General features: G+C 38.0%; 1 pseudogene; it reads left to right on the top strand.

Annotated features, from left to right (window-relative positions):
- The window catches only part of LOC101447967 (LIM domain kinase 2-like), a 52038-nt pseudogene that overhangs the window by 23274 nt on the left and 7288 nt on the right, over positions 1-21476 (top strand).

Consider the following 21476-nt stretch of genomic DNA (forward strand, 5'->3'; position numbering starts at 1 on the left):
ATGTGGAACAACTAGAATATATTGTCTAAAATGTCCAGCTTTCAACAAAAATTATGAGAACTGAAAAGAAACAGAAATTGTGACTCATCCACAGGAAAAAAAAAAAAAGCAGAGAACAGAAATCATTTTTTAAGGGAAGAAAATGTAGGATTTAGCAGAGCATCTTTAATATGTTCAAAGAATTAAGAGACCATATCTAAAGAATTAAAAGATGTTATTTTGATATTGTCTCATCAAATAGAGAATATCAATAGATATAAATTACAAGAAAAGAAAAAAACTGGAAATTCTGGAGTTGAAAAGTAAAATAAAAATTTTTAAATTACTAGAAGGGTTCAACAACAGCCTTGAGCTGGCAGAAGAAAGAATCAGCAAGCTTGAAGAGAAATCAATAGAGATTATGCAACTTGAAAAACACAGGGAAATATGAGCAAAAAATGAGCATAGCCTCAGAGAAATTTGGGACATCATTAAGCACATCAACAGGCACATAATGGGAGTACCAGAATAAGATAAGAGAAAGAATTGGAAAAAATACTTGAAGAAATGGTCTGAAAACCTCCCAAATTTGATGAAAAAGATTAAGCTACATATCTAAGATGCTCTAGGAACCCCACATAGAATATATACAAATGGATTCATACCCAAACGAACTGTTAGAAGACAAAGACAAAGAAAAAATCTTGAAAGCAGCAAGAGAAAAGCAACTCGTCATGTATAAGAAATCCCAGTAAGATGAACAGCTGACTTTGCATCATAAGCAATGAAGGCCAGAGAAAGTGGGGAAGAATATTTAAAATGCTGAAAATAGGAACTGTCAAGTAAGAATCTCATACCAAGCAAACCTACCTTTAAAATATGAAAGGGAAACAAAAGCATTCCCAGATAAATAAATTCCGAGGGCATTTTTTGCTTGCTAACATGCCTTACGAGAAAGCTAAAGGACGGTCTTCAGGCTGAAAGCATGTGAAATCAGGCAGTAGCTCTAATCCACCTGAAAATCCAAAGAGAACCAGTGAAGATAACTATATAGATAACTACGAAGGAAAGTATAATTGAATGTTCCTTCCCTTCTTTCCTCTTAACTGATTAAGAGTAATTGCATGAAACAGTTTATATACAATTGTATCATTGGGCTTCTAACAAACAGAATATAGTATATATGATGATAACAGCATGAATGAGGCAAAGTGGGGTCAGCCGTATTGGAGTAAGTAAATGACACCAGATGGTAATGCAAATCCACAGGAAGAAACAAAGAGAAATAGAAATGGATAAGAAGATTAATATAACAAACCATAATTATTTACTTGCTCTCATTTCTTCTCTCAGTTTCTTTAAAAGACAGACGATTATATAAAGCAATAATTATAATAATGTGTTATTTGGTTTTTAACATATATAAACCTAACGTGTATAACCATAATAGCACAAAAAGATGGGGGAAGTTATGGAGTAAAGTTTCTGTATTTCATAAAGTTAAGTTAGTATACATCTGCAGTAGATTTTGGTAAATTAGGAAGTATATTACAAGCCCTAGAGTAACTAGTAAGAATATAATTTAAAAAGAAATAATTTAAAAATGTGTTAAATGAATTAAAATGCTACACTAAAAAAAAAGAAAGAAAAAAGGAGATACAGAGGAATAAAAAAAAGGCATGAAACACATAGGAAACAAAAAGTAAAATGGGAGACATAAATCCAAACTTATTAAGAATAACATTAAATGCAAATGAATTAAATGAGCTAATCAAAGTAGAGACTACCAGATTGGAGAAATAAAAACAATATCAAACTATATGCTGCCTGTAGCAGTTTGATATGGTTCATGAATTTCAAAAATAGATATTGGATTATGTTTGTAAACTTGTCTGAACCTGGGTGTGATTGAATTATGATTAGGGCTTTGATTGGGCCACATCCGTAGGGTGTTGAGTTCACTCACAGATAAAAGACATGGCAAAGGACAGAGCTGGAATTTTGATGTTGGAGTTTTGAACTAGAGACCAGGAAGTGAACACACAGGAAAACACAGAGGAATGAGGCAGCTGGGACAGAGCTGTTCACCTGATAGTCTACAGCTGGCCTTGTGGAGAGAGGCAAGACCTAGAGAGCCTTATAATCTACAGCTGACCTGGTGGAGAACAGAAGAGCTAAACCCAGAGAGAAATGAACCCTGGGAAAAAAGGAACCCAGGAAGCCTGAGCCCTGGCAAATGTCAGCAGCCATCTTGCTCCAACACATGGCAAAGACTTTGGTGAGGGAAGTAACTTACACTTTATGACCTGGTAACCGTAAGCTTCTACCCCAAATAAATACCTTTATAAAAACCAACTGATTTCTGGTATTTTGCATCAGCACCCCTTTGGCTGACTAATACACTGCCTAAAGAGGTACATTTTAGATTTAAAGGCAAATAGGTTGAAAGTAAAAGGGTAGAAAAAGATACACCATGGAAACAGCAACCATAGAGAGCCAGGGTAGCTATACTAATATCATATAAAATACACTTTAAATTTTTTTTAAATGTTATTATAGATAAAGAGGGAAATTTCATAATGATAAGAACACCAATCTGTCAGAAAGAAATAAAAACTTTATGGATTAAACACTCCAATCAAAAGACACAGACTGGCAGAATGGATAAGAAAAGATAAGCCACCTATATGCTGTCTAAAGACTCTCACCCTAGACCTAAGGATATCAATAGATTGAAAGTAAAGGATAGAAAAAGATATTCCACTCATTCAGTAACAAAAAAAAAAAGTTGGAGTAGCTATACTTATATCAGATGAAGTAGACACTAGTAATCTGAGGAGGAAGTCAGGGGAAAAAATTCCATTTACAATAGCAACTAAAAAAATGAAATATTTAGGAAGAAACTTAACCAATAATGTAAAGCACTTATATTCAGAAAATTGCAGTGCACTGTTAAAAGAAATTTAAAAAGACTTAAATAATTGGAAAAACATTCTATGCTCAAGATTGGAAGACTAAATAGCATTAAGATGTTAATTCTACCTAAATTGATATACAGATTCAATGCAATCCCAATAAAAAATTCCACCAGCATTTTTTTTAAATAATGGAAAACGTGATTATCACATTTATTTGGAAGGGTAAGGGGTCTCAAATAGCCAGAAACATCTTAAAAAGGAAAAGCAAAGTTGGAAGGCTCTCACTTCTGAACTTTAAATCATATTACTTATATACAGTGGTTAAAAAACCAGCATGGTACTGACATAAAGACAGACACACAGACCAACAGAACCAAACTGATGGTTCAGAAACAGACCCTTACATCTGTGACAAGTCTGTCAAACCCACCCTGCTCAGGCAGAATAATGCATTCAACAAATGCTGCTAGGAGAACTGGATATCCATAGTCAAAAGAAATAAAGAAATAAAGAGGACCCCTATCTCACACCTTATACAAAAATTAACTCAAAATGGATTAAAAAAACACTAAATATAAAAGCAAGAACCATGAAGCTTCTAGAAGAAAGCGTAGGAAAACATCTTCAAGACTTGGTGGTAGGTGGTGGATTCTTAAAGGAGATAAGAGGAGAACTGAGATGGATACTGATGTGTAATGTATGTAGAAGCTTTAATTAACTTTACTGTAAAAGCATGGAAATGCATAGAGGTGATAGTAACACATTATAGTGAGTAACAGCTGGTTTAAAAATGGGAATGGGAATGTGACTGAAAAGGGTAGTCTAGGGATGTAAATGTCATTTGAAAGAGAACTAGAGAATAGTCTAGGGACTGAATAACACAGTAAACCCAGAGATAGATGAGAATTGTGGTTGATGGTACAGATTCAAGAGTGTCCTTTGTGAGCTAGAGCAGATGTACATCACTACTGCAGGGTGGTGGGAATGTGGAGAAGCATGGGAAAGACACAACTGGAGTCACCTATGGACTGTGGTTAACAGCAATACTGTAACATTCATGCATCAATGGCAAAGATGTTCTGTGTATATAATGGGGGAATAAAAAAAAAATGGAAAAAGTGTGCCAAATGTATGCTATGGGTCATGGTTAGTGGTAATAGTCTGATGAAATTATCTCATAATCTGTAACAAACATTCCACCACAGTGTGGTGTATTGATAGAGGGCTGTTGTATGGGAATTCTGTACATGAGTATGATTGTTTTGTAAGTTCATAACTTTTGTAATAAAAACATATTTTTAAAAAATAATAACAGGGTAGTTTGGGGGGAAAATATGCCAAAATGGTCTATAGTTAGTAGTAAGATTTTGATGATATTCTTTCATAATTTGTAAAAAATGTCTCATGATAATGCAGTGTCGGTAGTGGGCTGATGTATGGGACCCTTGTATTATGTTTGCTTTGTAGGTTCATGACTTTTACTATACACTTACTGTTTATGTATGTTCACATATAAATGCTATAAAAATAATAACAATTGAGAGGGTTGGGGGAAATACATCAAATGTAAGATACTTTGCTTAGTAGTAATATTTTGAAGATGCTCTTAAATCATTAGTTAAAGCTGTTTCACAACAATGCAAGGTATTGGTGGTAGGGTGAAGTGTGAGAGTCCCGTATGATGTTATATACGTTTGTTTTGTAAGTTCCCAACTATTACTATACACTTATTGTTTATGTACATTTATGTATGAGTGATAAGCTTCAATAGTTTTTTTAAAAAGAAAAATTGTAAACTTATGTACACATATCAACAGTGACTGAAAATATAAGAAATGAAAATTGATGTAATTGAAGGGGGAAATAGAAAACAAAAATTATAGTTGGAGACTTCAATACCCCACTCATAGTAATACATAGGCCAACCAGGCAGAACATCAATGAAGAAATAATAGACTTGAAAAGCACAATAATGTTGGAGAGGATGTGGAGAGATAGGAACACTTATTCACTGTTGGTGGGGATGTGCAATGGTACAGCTGCTGTGGAAGACTTTTTGGCAGTTCCTAAGGAAGATGAATATAGACTTGCCTTGGGACCTATACCATTGATTGCTCTATACCCAGAAGAACTGAGAATAATGACACAAATAGACATCTGCACACCAATGTTCATAGCAACATTATTCGCAGTAGCCAAAAGTTGGAAAAAACCCAGGTGTCCATCACCTGATGAATGGATAAACAAATTGTGGCATATACACATGATGGAATATCATGAAGTGGTAAGAAGAAACAAAGTCACGAAACATGACAGCATGGATGAACACGAAGGACATTATGTTGAGTGAAGCAAGCCGGACACAAAAGGACAAATACTGTGTGATTGTGCTAATATGAACTAAATATATTATGTGAAATATAAATGTATTATGTAAAATATGAATATGGGTAAAATTGCATATATAAGACCATTTTACTGAGAAGCTGAACATATGTAGGTTAATACTACAAAATCTTAATATCAGACAAAAAAATATATACTATGTGAAGGAGACCAGAGACAGAGTACTACATAGTGTATGAATCCATTTATATAAAATGTAAAAATGAACTTATAAAGATGAAATACATTAGTGGTTATGTAGGGCTGGGATTAAATGCTAAGGGGTTTGGAGTCTTTCTTGTTGAAGTATGAAATTGATCTAAAATTTGAGATGATGAATGTACAACATTGTGATTATATTAAAGCCATTGATTACATACTTTGGATAGGTCATGGGACATGTGAATATATCTTAATAAAACTACTTAATAAACAATAAATAATTGTGCAAGAATAGCCAGAAAGAGCATTATGTATAGCAGGGGAAACAGATTGAGAAGTAAGGAATTTTGTTTGTCTGGCTTTTTTGTTTGTTTGTTTATTATTGAAATAATAAAATGTTCTAATAATTATTGAAGTGAAGAATACACAACTATGTTATTATGCCAAATACCATTGATTGTACACTTTGGATGAATTGTAAGCTCTGTTAATATGTATCAATAAAATTGAATTATTAAAAAAGAAAAACACAATAAGTCAACTATATCTAGTAGATATATATGGAACAAACACTACTCCCAATAACAGCAGAAAGCACATTCTACTCAAGTGCACATGGGACATTCTCCAGAATAAGTCACATGTCATACCATAAAAGAAATCTCAGTACATACAAATGAATTGAAACCATACAAATTATGTTTTCTGACCTCAAAGGAATTAAATTAGAAAGCAAAAATAGAAGGAAATTTTGGAAATTCACATGCACAAGCAAATTAAATAATGCACTCCTAAAAAATCAATGAGTCAAAGAAGAAATCAAAAAGAAACTTAGAAAATACCTTGAGATAAATGAAAATTAAAACACAACATAACAGGAAAACAGATGTGGTTCAACCAATTGGGCTCCCATCTACCATATGGGAGGTCCAGGGTTCGATGCCCAGGGCCTCCTGGTGAGGGCGAGCTGGCCCACACAGAGTGCCAGCCCATGCGGGAATGTGGCCTGGCACAGGAGAGCCACCCTGCATGGGAATGCCGCCTCTCATGAAAAGCCGCCCTGTGCAGGAGTGCCGGCCAACGTGGAGAGCTGGCGCAGCAAGATGACGCAACAAGAGACACAGAGGAGAGAAAATAAGAAGACGTAGCAGAACAGGGAGCTGAGGTGGTGCAAGAGAGTAATCACCTCTCTCCCACTCCAGAAGTTCCCAGGATTGGTTCCTGGAGTCATCTAATGAGAATACAAGCAGACACAGAGGAACATACAGCAAGTGGACACAGAGAGCAGGGAATGAGGGGACGAGAGGATGGAGGCAGAAATAAATAAAATATTTTTTTAAAAAAACAAACATAACAAAACATATAGGACACAGTTAAAGTAGGACTTAGCTGGGAAATATATAACCATAAATGCCTATGTGTAAAAAAGAGTAAAGATCTCAAATCTCTAACCAACTTTTCCCCCTTAAATCACAGGGAAAAGAGAGCTAACGAAACCCAAAGCAAACTGAAGAAAGTAGGAAGTAAATAACAAAGGTTACAGTAGAAGTGAATGAAATACAGAATAAAATAGCAGTATGGAAAATTGATAAAACCTTGGAAAAGATCAACAGAATTAGCAGTGACACCTGCAAGATGGTGGGGTAAGATGCCCCTGGCTAACAATTTCCCCTTAGAAACAGCAAAAAAAAGGAGGGGAGGGAGTAGAATCTGTCAGAATCAACTTTCCACAAACTCCAGAAGTTGGTTGAGGACAGCCAACAACTCAACAAATGCTGAATCAGGAAAAAAAAAAACCTAAAAATGGTAAGACAAGTCTACTTGTCCAGGCCCTTCTCTCCTCCCACACACACACGCCCAGTTCTGCATGTCAGTTTATGCAACCCACCAGCAGTATTTGGGTGACCCAGGAAGATTCAAGTGCAGATCTCTGAAGCCTGATTATTGGTGCACATAAATGAAAATATTAGACATCAGCCCTAACTGGCTCTACAGAAGATGAACTCTGGACATGGGTGTGAGTTGCCTAACCTGGAATTTAGCTGAGGCAGAGAAAAGCAGCATGGAAATGAGGAGCAGCGTGGTGGGCTGGAACTGGGGTAGAAAGGTAGAGCAAAACAGTGGAGGGCAGCCAAGCTGACCACAGCCACCTGGGAAGAACGACTGTGGCTGAGATAAAGAGCATAGCCCTGAGCCTCAGGAGGAGAAGCTGGAGAGAGAAACTCCTTTTAGATGGGTAGTCTCACATACCAGGGAATTCTTGGAAGCCATCACAAAAGCCCAGGGTAAGATGCATGTTCAGAAAGACCTGAGAAGAACCTAAATATTCACTGTGGGTTAAACAATAGGATCAATGTAAAATGGGATACGTGTTAAGAAAGAGCTCCAATCTACACTAAAATCTTAGACACAGGAGAAAATCTGACTTCCAGAGTAAGCACATCAAAATATTCAAATGCCCAGACTTCAACATAAGATTACAAAACTTACAAAGAAACAGAAAGAGATGTCCCAGTCAAAGAAAAATATTAAACATATATTGCAACAATTAATCAAAGATATTAAGTCAATTCTCCTGAATAAATGCAATGAGCTAAAAGAAATCAAGAAGTGATGCAGGAATGAAAGCAGGAGTTAGAAATTTTTAAAAAGAGCAAAACAGAAATTATGGGGATGAAAAACACAATAACAGAAAAGAAGAATGAAGTTGGAGGACTCTCGCTTCCTAACTTTAAAGCATATTACTTATCTACAGTGGTAAAAACAGCACAGTACTGGCATAAAGACAGACACATTGACCAATGGAACTGAATTGAGAACTCAGAAATAGACCCTCACATCTACAGCCAAGAGATTTTTGACAAGGCTGTCAAGCTCTCCTGCCTGGGCCAGAACAGTCTATTCAAAAAATAGTGCCGCAAGAACTAGATATCCATATCAAAAAGAAACAAGACCCTATCTCACACCTTACACAAAACTTAACTCAAAATGGATCAAGGCCCTAAACAGAAACAAGCATAAAACTTCTAGAAGAAAATGTAGGAAAACATCTTCAAGATCTTGTGGTAGGCGGTAGTTTCTTAAACCTTACACCCAAAGCATAAGCAACAAAAGAAAAAATAGATAAATGATACCTCCTCAAAATTAAACACTTTTGACCTCAGAGGACTTTGTCAAAAGGCAGCCAACTCAATGGGAGAAAATATTTGGCCATCACATATCTGATAAGGTCGTAATATCCATGATATACAAAGAGATCATACAACTCAACAATAAAAAGACAACCTCCCCAATTAAAGGTATATTCTCTTCCTAAAGAGACAGGAACACTTATTCACTGTTGGTGGGAGTGTAGAATGGTACATCACTCTGGAGGACTCTTTGGCAGTTCCTAAGGAAGTTGAATATAGACTAGCCATGGGACCCAGCAATGCCATTGCTAAGTATATACCCTGAAGAACTAAGAACAGAGACATCTGCACACCAATATTTATAGTAGCATTATTGATGATTTCCAAAAGTTGGAAACAACCCAGGTGTCCATCAACTGACGAATGGATAAACAAACTCTGGTGGATTCACATGATGGAATATTACGCAGCGCTAAGTAGAAATGAAGTCATGAAGCATATGACAACATGGATGAACCTGGAGGACATTATGTTGAGTGAAACAAGTCAGACACAAAATCACATAATAATTGTGCTGTTATGAACTGAAGATACTATGTAAACTCATGGAGTTAATAATTAGAATATAGAAAATAGAATAAGGGTAGAGAATGGAAAGCTGAGGGTTAGTCTGTGCAAAATTAGTTTAAAAAGTTGTTTATAAATCTTTGGAAATGAATACAAATGGTGAAATCACATCATGGTGCTTTTGTATGCTATTGTATGGGTATGACATAGTGGTTGAAAGGGAAAGACTAAGGTCATGATATTACTAGAAGGAAAATGAAAAACTGTAACATGGGACTGTATAAGACTACAAAACCTCATGTAAAACATGAATATGGGTGATGTTGCATATATAAGACTGTTTTTACACAATATAAATACAAATATTCTAAAGAGATGGAAAGAGAATAGCAGCAATGTTCAGCAGGCAAGGCATGAATTTTGTTTCTTTTCTGTATATATTATTATTGTTGGAATAATGCAAGAGCTCTGGGAATGGCTGGAGTGATGAATGCACAAATATGTGATTATATTGAATACCATTGATAGTAATCTTGGGATGGATTTATGCTTTATTAATATGTATTAATAAAATTGATTTGTTAAAATATAAATATATACTACACAGGTTCAACAGCAGATTTAAACAGGCAAAAGAAAGAATCAGCAAACTAGAAGATAGGATAATTGAAATCATTCTGTCTTAAGAGCAGAAAGTTAAAGGAAGATAAATAAGTGAGAACAACCTAAGGGACTTGTGGGACAATATGAAATGTACAAAACATGCATTAGGGGAGTCCCAGAGGAGCAGAAAGAACATTTGAAGAAATAATGGCTCACTCTCTTATGTAACTATGTAACTCACTCTATGAAGCCAGTATCACCCTAAAACCAAAGTCAGATAAAGACACTACAAGAAAAGAAAATTACAGGCCAATCTCTCTAGTGAATATAGATGCAAAAATCCTCAACAAAATTCTTGTGAATTGAATCCAACAGCACAATAAAAGAATTATGATAACGTGTGTTTTATCTCAGGTATGCAATGGAGGTACAATATCAATTAATTAATGTAATACACCATATTAACAAATTAAAGGAGAAAAATCACATGATCATCTTCATTGATTCAGAAAAGGCATTTGACAAAATCCAGCATATCTTGACAAAAACACTTCAAAAGATAGGAATAAAAAGAAACTTCCTCAACATGGTACAGAGAATATATGAAAAACCCTCAGTCAACATCGTTATTCAATGGTGAAAGGCTGAAATCTCTACCTGACACTCAAAACACAAGCAACAAAAGAAAAAAATAGATAAATGGATCTTCTCAAAATTAAATCCTTTTGTACTTCAAAGAAAGTGAAAAAGGCAGCTTAATCAAAGGGAGAAAATATCTGAAAACCACATATCCAATAAAGGTTTACTTTCCATGATATATACAGGGATCCTATAGCTCAAAGTTAAAAAGGCAAAAGACATGAATAGATATTTGCCAAAGAGAAAATACAAATTAAAAAAAAACATGAAAAGATGCTCAACATCACTAATCATTAGGAAATGCAAATCAAAACCATAATAAGATATCATTTCTTACCTATTAGAATGGCCACTATTGAAAAAAAAACAAACAGAAAACTACAAGTGTTGGGGAGGATGTGGAAAAATAGGAGCATTTATTCACTGTTGATGGAAGTGTAGAATGATGCAACCACTGGGGAAGATTCTTTGGCAATTCCTCAAGAAGTTATAGAGCTGTTATATGATCTGGCAATCCCACTGATAGGTATATACTCAAAAGAACTGAAAAGACATTTGCATACCAATGTTCATGGCAGCAATAATGATTAATAATTAAGAAATAATCATTAATGAATTATGACTCACGATTGCCAACGATGGAAACAACGCAGGTGTCCATCAACAGATGAACTGATAACAAAATGTGGAATATGCATGTGATGGAATATTATTCAACTGTAAGAAGAAAAGAAGTCGTGATGCACATGACAAGATGGATAAACCTTGAGGATATCATATTTAGTGAAAGACAAATACAAAAGGGCAAATAGTGTTTGATCTTACTAATATGAACTAAATATAATGAGCAAAGTCAAGGAATTGATAGCTAGAAGATTAATCAACAAAAGATAGAATGAGGATAGAGAATGAAGAGCACTGACTTAATTTGTGCAGAATTGCTGATAAGATTGGACTTATCCTGGCATCTATATTCATCAAGAAAAATTTTTGCATGGCCTTATCTGACTTTGGTATCAGAATGATTCTAACCCCATAGAATAAGGTTAGGAAGAATTCTTTTCTCTTGAATTTTTTTGGAAGAATTTGAGGATTATTGTTAATTCTTTTTGAAGTTTTGTCAGAATTCACCAGTGAAGCTGTCTGGCCCATGAACAGCTAGGATTTACGCCCAGAATGCAAGGGTGAGTCAACATAAGAAAACCAATCAGTGTAATGCACCACATTAATAGGATGAAGGAAAATATCACATAATCATCTCAACTGATGCAGAAAAGGCATTTTACAAAATCCAGCACCCATTCTTGATTTTAAAAAAAAAACTCAGAAAAATAAGAATAAAAGATAATTTCCTCAACAAGTAAAAGAGCACAGTTAATACCACACTTAATGGTGAATGACTGAAGGCTTTCACCCCAAGGTAAGGAACAAGACAAGGATGCCCACTGTCACCACTGTTATTTAACATTGTACTGGAAGTTCTAACCAGGGCAATTAGACAAAAGAAAAGAAATAAAATGCATCAAAGTTGGAAAGGAAGAAACAAAACTATTTCTACTCACAGACATAATCCTTTATATAGAAAATCCCAAAGAATCCACAATAAAACTACCAGATATAATTAATAAACAAATTCAGCAAAGTTGCAGGGTACAGGGTCAACATGCGAAAATCAGTTATGTTTCAATACACTGGAAAGGAACAACCCAAAATGGAAACTTTTTAAAAATTCTATTTACAAAGCATCTAAAACAATAAAATATCTAGGAATAGGTTTAAAGAAGGAGGTGAAGGACTTGTATACTGGAAATCACAAAACACTTCTGAAAGAAATTAAAGACCTATATAAATAGGAAAATATCCCAGGTTCATGGATAAGTACACAATATTGTTAAGCTGTCCAAACTACCCAAAGCAATCTACAGATTCAACCTCCCCATCAAAATTTCAGCAGTATTTTTTGCAAAAATGGAAAAGCCAACCATCAGAATCATATGGAATTGCAAGGGGCTCCAAGTAGCCAAATCAATACTGAAAATGAACAAAGCTGGAGTACTCATGTTTGCTGATTTCAAAACTTACCTCAAAGTCACAATGTTCAAGAGCAAGGTACTAGCATAAAGACGGACATACAGACCAATGGAGTAAGTGTGCCAAGTACATTAATTAGCAGAAAGGATGGTCTCTTCAACAAATGGTGCTGGGAATACAGGATAGTCAAATGCAAAGGAGTGAAGGTGGACCCCTACCTCATACCATATACAAAAATTAACTAAAGGGATCAAGGAGTTAAACGTAAGAGCCAAAACCATAAAATTCCTAAAAGAAGACATACAAGACACCTTCATAACCTTGGATTTGAGGGTTGGGGGCTGTCCTGTCTACCTCCACCTGGCCTACCTGGAAACCCACCTGGTGGGCATAGAGTGAGTGTGCATCTTCTGCTACATCATCAGCAACAAGGACCAGGGCACAGAGGCGGCCATGCTGGAATCCTGGATGCACTACTGGTTTCCAAGACACAGGGGACCACAAGCTCAGGTCATACCGATCCCACCTTCCAGCTGCCATGAGCTAGTGGTACCAGGAGGCCCACGGGCAGCAGCAGGAGTCCAACATCACCGCGCTGGGCAGAGCAGCACCTAGCCATGCAGGGCAAGAACATCCCTACCTGTAAAGTGAATTCTAGCCCCACTCCTCCACAGTGACACCCCCACTTCACCCCCCCTACCCAGGGATCACCCCCCTAAAGGAAAAACTGCCTGTCCCATTAAAATTATATATATATATATATATGACAGCAAAAAGATGAGCAATAAAAGATAAAATAAATAAACTGGACTGCATCAAAATTTAAAATTTATGCAACAAAATAAATGTCAAGAAAATAAAAAGCAACCCTCATAATGGGAGAAAATATTTGCAAATCATATATCTGATAAGGACCTAGAATTTATAATATATATATATTGGGGTGGGGAGAGGTAGTGGAGATTGAGCCTGGCACTTCATACATGGGAAGCAGGTGCTCAACCACCAGCCTACACCTGCTCCTTCTATAATATATTTTTTAAATGATCTTTACAGGGGAGCAGATGTGGCTCAAGCAGTTCAGCACCTGCTTTCCACATAGGAGGTCCTGGGCTCAGTTCCTGGTGCTCCCTGAACAGCAACAAAAACAAACAATAAGCAAACCAGATGAAAAACCAACTCGGGGAGCTGATGACACTCAGTCATTGAATGCTGGCTTCCCACATACGAGATCCCAGTTTCAATCCCCGGCGCCCGTATCCTTGAAAAAAAAAAAAAACCCAACTCTTACATCTTAACCAGAAAAGACAAATATCCCATTAAAAAATTAGAAAGGGACTTGAACAGACAATTTTCCAAAGAAAATATTCAAATGGCCAATAAGCACAATAAATAATGCTCTATATCACTGGTCATCAGGGAAATGCAAATAAAAATCACAAAGAGAAACCACTTCACACCCACAGGATGGGTATTTTTTTTTAAAGACAATAAGAGCAAGTATTGACAAGGATGAAGAGAAATTGGAATCCTCATGAATTGTTGGTGGGATTATAAAATGATGTATCCACTGGGAAAAACAGTTTGAAGTTTCCTCAGAAAGTTAAACATAGAATTATGATATGACCCGGAAATCCCACTTTTAGGTATACACCCAAAAGAACTGAAATCAGGAGATCAAACATATTTTTACAGCAAGTTCATAACAGCAAAATTCACAATAGCCAAAGTGGAAGCAACTCAAAGTGCCCATCAAGGGGTAATAAAAATGTGGGGAAGCAGATGTGGCTCAAGCAATTGGGCTCCCATCTACCATATGGGAGGTCCAGGGTCCAATGCCCAGGTCCTCCTGGTGAAGGCAAGCTGGCCCATGTAGTGAGCTGGCCTGCAGGAAGTGCTGCCCCACACAAGAGTGCTGGTCCACACAGAGAGCTGGGGCAGCAAGATGATGCAACAAAAAGAGACACAGAGGAGAAACAATAAGAGAAGCAGCAGATCAGGGAGCTGAGGTGGCGCAAGAGAATTATCACCTCTCTCCCACTCTGGAAGGTCCCAGGATCAGTTCCTGGAGTTGCCTAATAAGAACACAAGCAGACACAGAAGAACACACAGTGAATGGACACAGAAAGCAGCCAATGGAGGGAGGAGGGAGAAATAAATAAATCTTTAAAAGGAGAGAGGTAACAAAATGTGGTATATCTGTGCCATTATTACTCAGCTTAAAATGAATTAAATTCTGTACATGCTGCGACATGGATGAACCTTGAAGACATCATGTTGAGTGAAGTAACCCAGACACAAGAGGACAAACACCATATGATCTCGCTTATACGGAACACCTAGACTTAGTAAAATCATAGAAACAGAAAGTAGATTACAGGTTACTGGGGGTTTGAGGGAGAGAGTGATAGAGAGCAATTGTTTCTGTTTGAGGTGATGAAAAAGTTTTGGTAATGGATGTTGGAGATGGTAGCACAGTATTGCGAATATAATTAATATTGAATTGTACACTTGGGAAGGTTAAAATAGGAAAGTTTAAGTTCTATACACATTACTATAATAAAAAAAATAGATCAACCAAATTGACAAACCTTTAGTAATTTGAAAGGAAAGACTCAAATTAGCCAAAATTGGGAATGAAAGAGGGGGCATTGACAACAAACTTATAAAAGTAAAAGGAATTATAGAGGAAAACCATGAATAACAAATTAGCTAATTAAGAAGAAATGGACTAATTCTAGAAAATCACAATCTACAAAACTCACTCAAGAATAAATAGAAAATCTAAATTGATCTGTAACAAGAGATTACATTACTAATTTTTAAACTTCACATAAAGAAAAGTACAAGCACATATGCCTTCACTGATGAATTCTACCAAACATTTAATAATAATTTATACATCTTGGACAAACTTTTCTGAAAAATAAAGAAGATAATGCTTTCCAATTCATTCTCCATGGTCGGTATTACCATGATATCAAAACTAAGAAAAACATCTTAAGACAACTATAGACAATACCCCTTATAAATATAGACACAAAAATCCCTATGAATATTAGCAAACTGAGTCCAACAATTTATAAAAAGTATTATAAACATGACATAGTGGGATTTATCCCAGGAATGCACAATTGGTTTAATATATGAAAAACAATCAATTTAATATACCATATTAATAAAATAAAGGACAAATACCGGATGAGCATTTCAATCAACACTTGACCAAATCCAACACCCTTCATGTTAAAAGTACTTAACAAAATAGAAGGGAATTTCTTCAACCTGATAAAGGGCATCAGTGAAAACCCACAACTAACATCCTACCTAATTGTAAAGGACAGGATGTATTTCTAAGACCAGGAATAAGACAAGAGTGTCTGCTCTTGTCACTTCTATTCAACTCTGTACTAGAGATTCCAGACAGGGCAATTAAGCCAGAAAATGAAATAAATGACCTCCAAACTGGAAATTGTTATATATTGAATTATGTCACCTCGAAAGACATGTTCAAGTTCCAACCCCAGGCCTGTGAATGTGAATTTATTTGTAAATGGGATTTTTGAATATGTTGTTTAAGATTAGGTCAGACTGGATTAGGGAAGATCCTAATCCAATGTAACTATTGTCCTCATAAGCAGAGGAAATTTGGATACAAAGAGTAAGCAGAGACACAGATGGCCATGTGATGGAGGCAAAGATAGAGTTAAATATACCACTAGCCAAGGAACATCATGGACTGATGGTCACCCGTCAGAAGTCAAGGGAGGGGCACTGAATGGACTCTCCCTTTAAAAGGAAGCATCGCCTGCAGTCTCCTTGATTATGTATTTCTAGCCTCCAAAACATTGAGATAAAAAATTTCTGTTTAAACAAACTAGTCTATGATACTTTATCACAGCAGCCCTGGAAAACTAAGGCAGAAAGCGTGAAGTAAAAGCATCTGTTTCACAAATGGCATGATCTCGCATACAGAAAATCCCAAGGAATCCACTAAAACTCTATGTAAAGTAAGTTACATAAGGTTGCAAGATACAAGATCAATACACAAAAATCAATTCTATACACAAACAATAAAAAATCCAAAAATGAAAAGAAGAAAACTATTCCATTTGCAATAGCATCATGAAGAATAAAATACTTATATATTTAACAAAATAATTGCAAGAGGTGTACAATAAAACTACAAAACATGGTAAAAAGAACTTAAAGAAGATCCAGATAATGAATGGAAAGACATCCCATGTTCGTGGATTGAAGGTTTTGATATTGTTGTAGCAGTTAGGGTTCTCCAGAGAAACAGACCAATAGTTTATACATAAACATACCCATACCTATATATCTATATCTATATTTAAATACATAAGCAATTGGATCATATTATTGTGGGTGCTGGCAAGTCCAAAAGATATAGAGCAGGCCAGCAAGCTGGACATTCATGAAGGATTTTATGTCTTGAGGCAGAAATTTTCTTCACCTAGAAATCTGATTTTTGCTCTTACGGCCTTTAACTCATTGAATAAGACCCACCCACATTTTAAATGGTAATAACCCAACACCCAACTTAAAGTCAACTGATTGTAGATATTAACTATATCTACAAAATGCCTTCACAGCAACACCTAGATTAGTGTTTGATTACTATAGCCTAGCCAACTGGACACATAATATTAACCATCACAATTGCTAAGACAGCAATACTCCCCACATAGATCTACATATTCAATCTCTATCAAAATCTCAACTTGCTTTTTTGCAGAAATTGACAAACTAGACATAATATTTATATGGAAATGCAAGGGACCAAACAATTTGAAAAAGAGCAAAGTTGGAGTGCTCATACTTCCCAATTTCAAAACGTAATAAAAAGCTTCAAAAAGTAATCAAGGCAATATGGTACTGGCATAAGGATAGACATGTAGATCAATGGTATCATTTAAGGGTACATAAATAAACCCTCACATATATGCTAAATTGATTTTTTAAAGGGTTCCAAGACAATTACATTGGGAAATAAGTCTTATCAACAAACGGTGTTGGGAAAATGGATACTTACACACAAACAAATAAAGTTAGATTCCTTCCTTACACCATACACAAAAATTAACTCAATATGTCTCATAGACCTAAGTGTAATCATTAAAACTATAAAACTCTTAGAAGAAAACATAGGAATAAGTCTTCATGTAGGACTAAGTCTTCATGACCTTGGATTAGGCAATGGCTGCTTAGGTATGACACCAAAAGCACAAGAAACTAAAAAATATGCCTAAATTGGACTTGGTCAAAAACAAAAGCTTTTATGTTGCAAATGACACCACCAGGAGAGGGAAAAGAAAACAGCCTGTAGAATGAGAGAAAATATTCACAATCAAGAATTGGATAAGGGACTGGTATCCAGAATGTACAGTGAACACTTACAACCCAATAATAAGATAAATAACTCAATTAAAAAATGTTTGTTTTGTAAGCTCACAAATTTTTCTATCAGGGCAGCAGACTTGGCCCAGTGGTTAGGACGTCTGTCTACCACATGGAAGGTTTGCAGTTCAAACCCTGGGCCTCCTTGACCCGTGTGCAGCTGGCCCATGAGCAGTGCTGATGAGGGCAAGGAGTACCATGCCACACAGGGGTGTCCCCCACGTAGGGGAGCCCCACGCTCAAGGAGTGCGCCCCATAAGGAGAGCTGCCCAGCACCAAAGAAAGGGCAGCCTGCCCAGGAATGGTGCCGCACACATGGAGAGCTGACACAACAAGATGACGCAACAAAAAGAAACACAGTTTCCCGTACTGCTGACAACAACAGAAGCGGACAAAGAAGAAGATGCAGCAAACAAACACAGAGAACAGACCACTGGGATGGGGCGGGGGGGAGAGAAATAAATAAATAAACAAATCTTAAAAAAAACAAATTTTACTCTCACATTATTTATCTGTGTTAATTGTGTATGATATAATTCAATAAAAAAAATTTTTAAAGACAAAAAAACTTAAGGATTTGAATATACATTTTTCCAAATAGGATGTACAAATGACCAACAAGCAAATGAAGAGATACTCAACATCATTAGTCATTAGGGAAATGGAAATCAAAACTACAATTAATTACCACTTCATACCCATTAAGATGGCTGTAATCAAAAAGACATAATAAAAAGTGTTGGCAAGGATAAGGAGAAATTGGAACCTTCCAGCTTGGCTGATGAGAATGTAAAATTGTGCAGTCACTTTGGAAAACTGTTTGGCAGTTCCAGAAATGATTAACCATAAAGTTATTAACTGACCAGCAATTCTGCTCTTAGGTGTATATCCAAGAGAGATGAAAAGACGTGTCCATATAAAAACTTGAGCACAAATATTCATGGCAGCATTATTCATCAGTGCAAAAAAGTGGAAAGAACCTAAATGTCTACCAACAAATAAATGGGTAAATAAAGGTGGTATGTCCATACAATGGAACATTATTCAGTCTGATGCGACTTGGGTCAGCCCTCCTCCCTGCCCCAGCAGGCTGAGCTCCTCACTGGGCAGGTGGACCAGCTGTCCTCCCTCCAGCATGAAGCAGAGCAAGGCAGGATTGGAGCGACTCTCCAGTGGTAGGGCTTTCTTCCACTCCTATTGATGTCCTCATTCAGAAACTTCTGTGCTTAACACGGCACTGTCAGCTTCTTAACTGGCAAGCGCTGGTTTGACCTTAACAAACACATAGGTTTTTGTCAGCAAAACTCTGCATCCCAGCCTAGGCTGTGGCGTCTAGAAGGTACCTGGGATCTGAAGAAGCTGCAAAGGGCCTGGCTCCATTGTGAGTTTCCTGCTGGCGTTTCCGTGCAGAGTGGGCCCTCAGTCCCCCTTGCCCTGGCCTGAGGATGGATCACATGTCCAAAGGAGACCATCTCCCTCCCAAGGACATCCAGGGTGGGCCTGCACGGAGGGAAAGGCAGGTGATGCTCTAACTACTTTTGGAGGGAACTCTGCTGTTGCCTGAACCAGAGCCTTCCATGATTCCAGCAGGTGAAGTCCTGCTACCTGCCCTCAGGACCTGTGGGTGCAGGTGCCCAAAGGGGAGGTCAGTGGTACAGAACCAGGTATACTCCCATGGTTACTGTGGTCTCCAGTCAATGAAACAGCCTTGGAACTCCAGGGCTCCGAGGGCATGAGCCAACAGTTTCCCTAAGATGACCTTTGAGCTGTGCAGGACTGAGAGGCGTCCTCACCTGGCGGGGGTGCTCTCTGACGAGCATCCCCGGCAGCTCCTTCTGGGAAGCACCTACAGATGCTCTCCCAGGCTTTTGTCTTCCGTGTTCTCACACCCTCAGTGATGGGCCTTGCAGGGCCGTTCCCTGTGCACGGAGTTCAGCAACCTCGGGTTTAAGCCTGAAGATGGTCATGAGCCGGGGAGGGTAAGCGAGACAGGGAAGGGGAAAGAGAGGTGGAGGAAGACAAAGACGGGGTCAGAGGAGGAGCGGGGGGCACACGAGGACGGGACGGGACAAAGGAAGATCTGCCCACTCGAGTTATTTGCCAGAACAAGAGCTGGGACTGGGGTGAGGTAAGCGAGACACTCAGCCTGGGCACAAAATTTCAGTAATCAAGAAAAACAGTATTCTTGTGCAATTTTTAAAAACATCAGAATGGATCCTCAAGAAACAAAATATCGAATTTTAGATAAAGATGGAATCAGTATTTCTGATTTTCCCTCTGGCCTCAGGTTCCACTGCGGCGCTGCAGGGTGCTGTCACTGGGTGGCACAGAGGCAAAAGGAAATAATTGAGGGGAGTTTGGGCTCTGCAGTGTGATTTGTTCTGAACTGACACAGCGTAGAATGAAACAGAAGAAGATGGAAATGGCAGCGTTCTAATGAGGGCAACGCAGGCTGTTCTGAAGGGGTGGTGCCAGAATTTCTCAGACCCCAGTTTATGACAGCAAGCGTGCGGTAAATTGAGTAATCAGCCCACATTCAGCCATCGTCTTCCCCTTGATCTGCATTCCTGTGGATGTAAACCCATTGTTATTTGGATCTCCTGAAGACGTTATTTTAGTTAAGGTGTGGCTCAAAAGAATCAGAGTGGGCCTTAATCCGTTCCTGAAGGCCTTACAGAGAGGACCCAGAAGTCATAGGAGTGAGGAAGGAGACGGTGCCACCAGGTGAGGGGAGGCAGGAGTACAGACCAAGGCTCCCAGGGACGCTGGCAGCCAGCCAGAACGCTATAGACTCCGGGAGAAAGCAACCCTTGCCGATGTCTTGATTTCAGATTTCTTCTCTCCTCAAAACCGTGAGCCAATAAATTCTTGTTGTTTACGCCAACCCACTGTGTGCTATTTGTCATAGCAGCTCTGGCAAACTAAGACAAAGGGGCTCTGGGACAACCTCACCATATAAATTAACGCATGTAAACCTCCTGACAACACCAGGCATTCAGTGCTTTTCTTGTCCCCATTTCACAGACGTGGAAACAAGGCCCTGCAGATCGAGTAACAGTCCCAGGTCACATAGCTGGCGAGGGGAACATCCAGAATAAATCCCAGACCACAGAGCCCAGGACCCGTGTTCTCAGCCTGCACACTGCCCTGTGTCCCCGCGCACAGCCGCCACGGTCCTGCGCTGCTGGCAGCCTCCACCACCTGAACCAAGGAGGCTGGGCTCCTCAGCTCCAACCTCCCAGATGGGGCCTGAGTAGGGGCAGCGTTGACTAGGGCAGGAGTGGCCGGGAAAGGGGTTTGAAAAGCAGGTGCCTGCCCATCGGCCCAAGGAGATAAGGCTTCAGATGAGAATTACTCATACTCCAAGTAATCAAGAAGGAACAGTGAGCTGGAAGGACCCCAAAACTATCGAGTCACAGTCACAGGTACTGGGATTTAGGACTTCAGTATATTTTTTGGGAGGGACACAGTTCAACCTGTAATCACAACCTCACTAAGGCTGACCACTTAGCTGTGTGGGGCTGTCGTTGCATTGTAGAAATTTTCGCAGCATCCCCAGCTCTACCCAATGGATGCCAGGAGCATCCCCCAGTGGTGAGCACCAAAGATGTTCCCGGACCCAGCCAACTGTCCCCTGAAA

Source organism: Dasypus novemcinctus, chromosome 7 (genome assembly GCF_030445035.2).
Source record: "Dasypus novemcinctus isolate mDasNov1 chromosome 7, mDasNov1.1.hap2, whole genome shotgun sequence".
Taxonomy (NCBI): domain Eukaryota; kingdom Metazoa; phylum Chordata; class Mammalia; order Cingulata; family Dasypodidae; genus Dasypus; species Dasypus novemcinctus.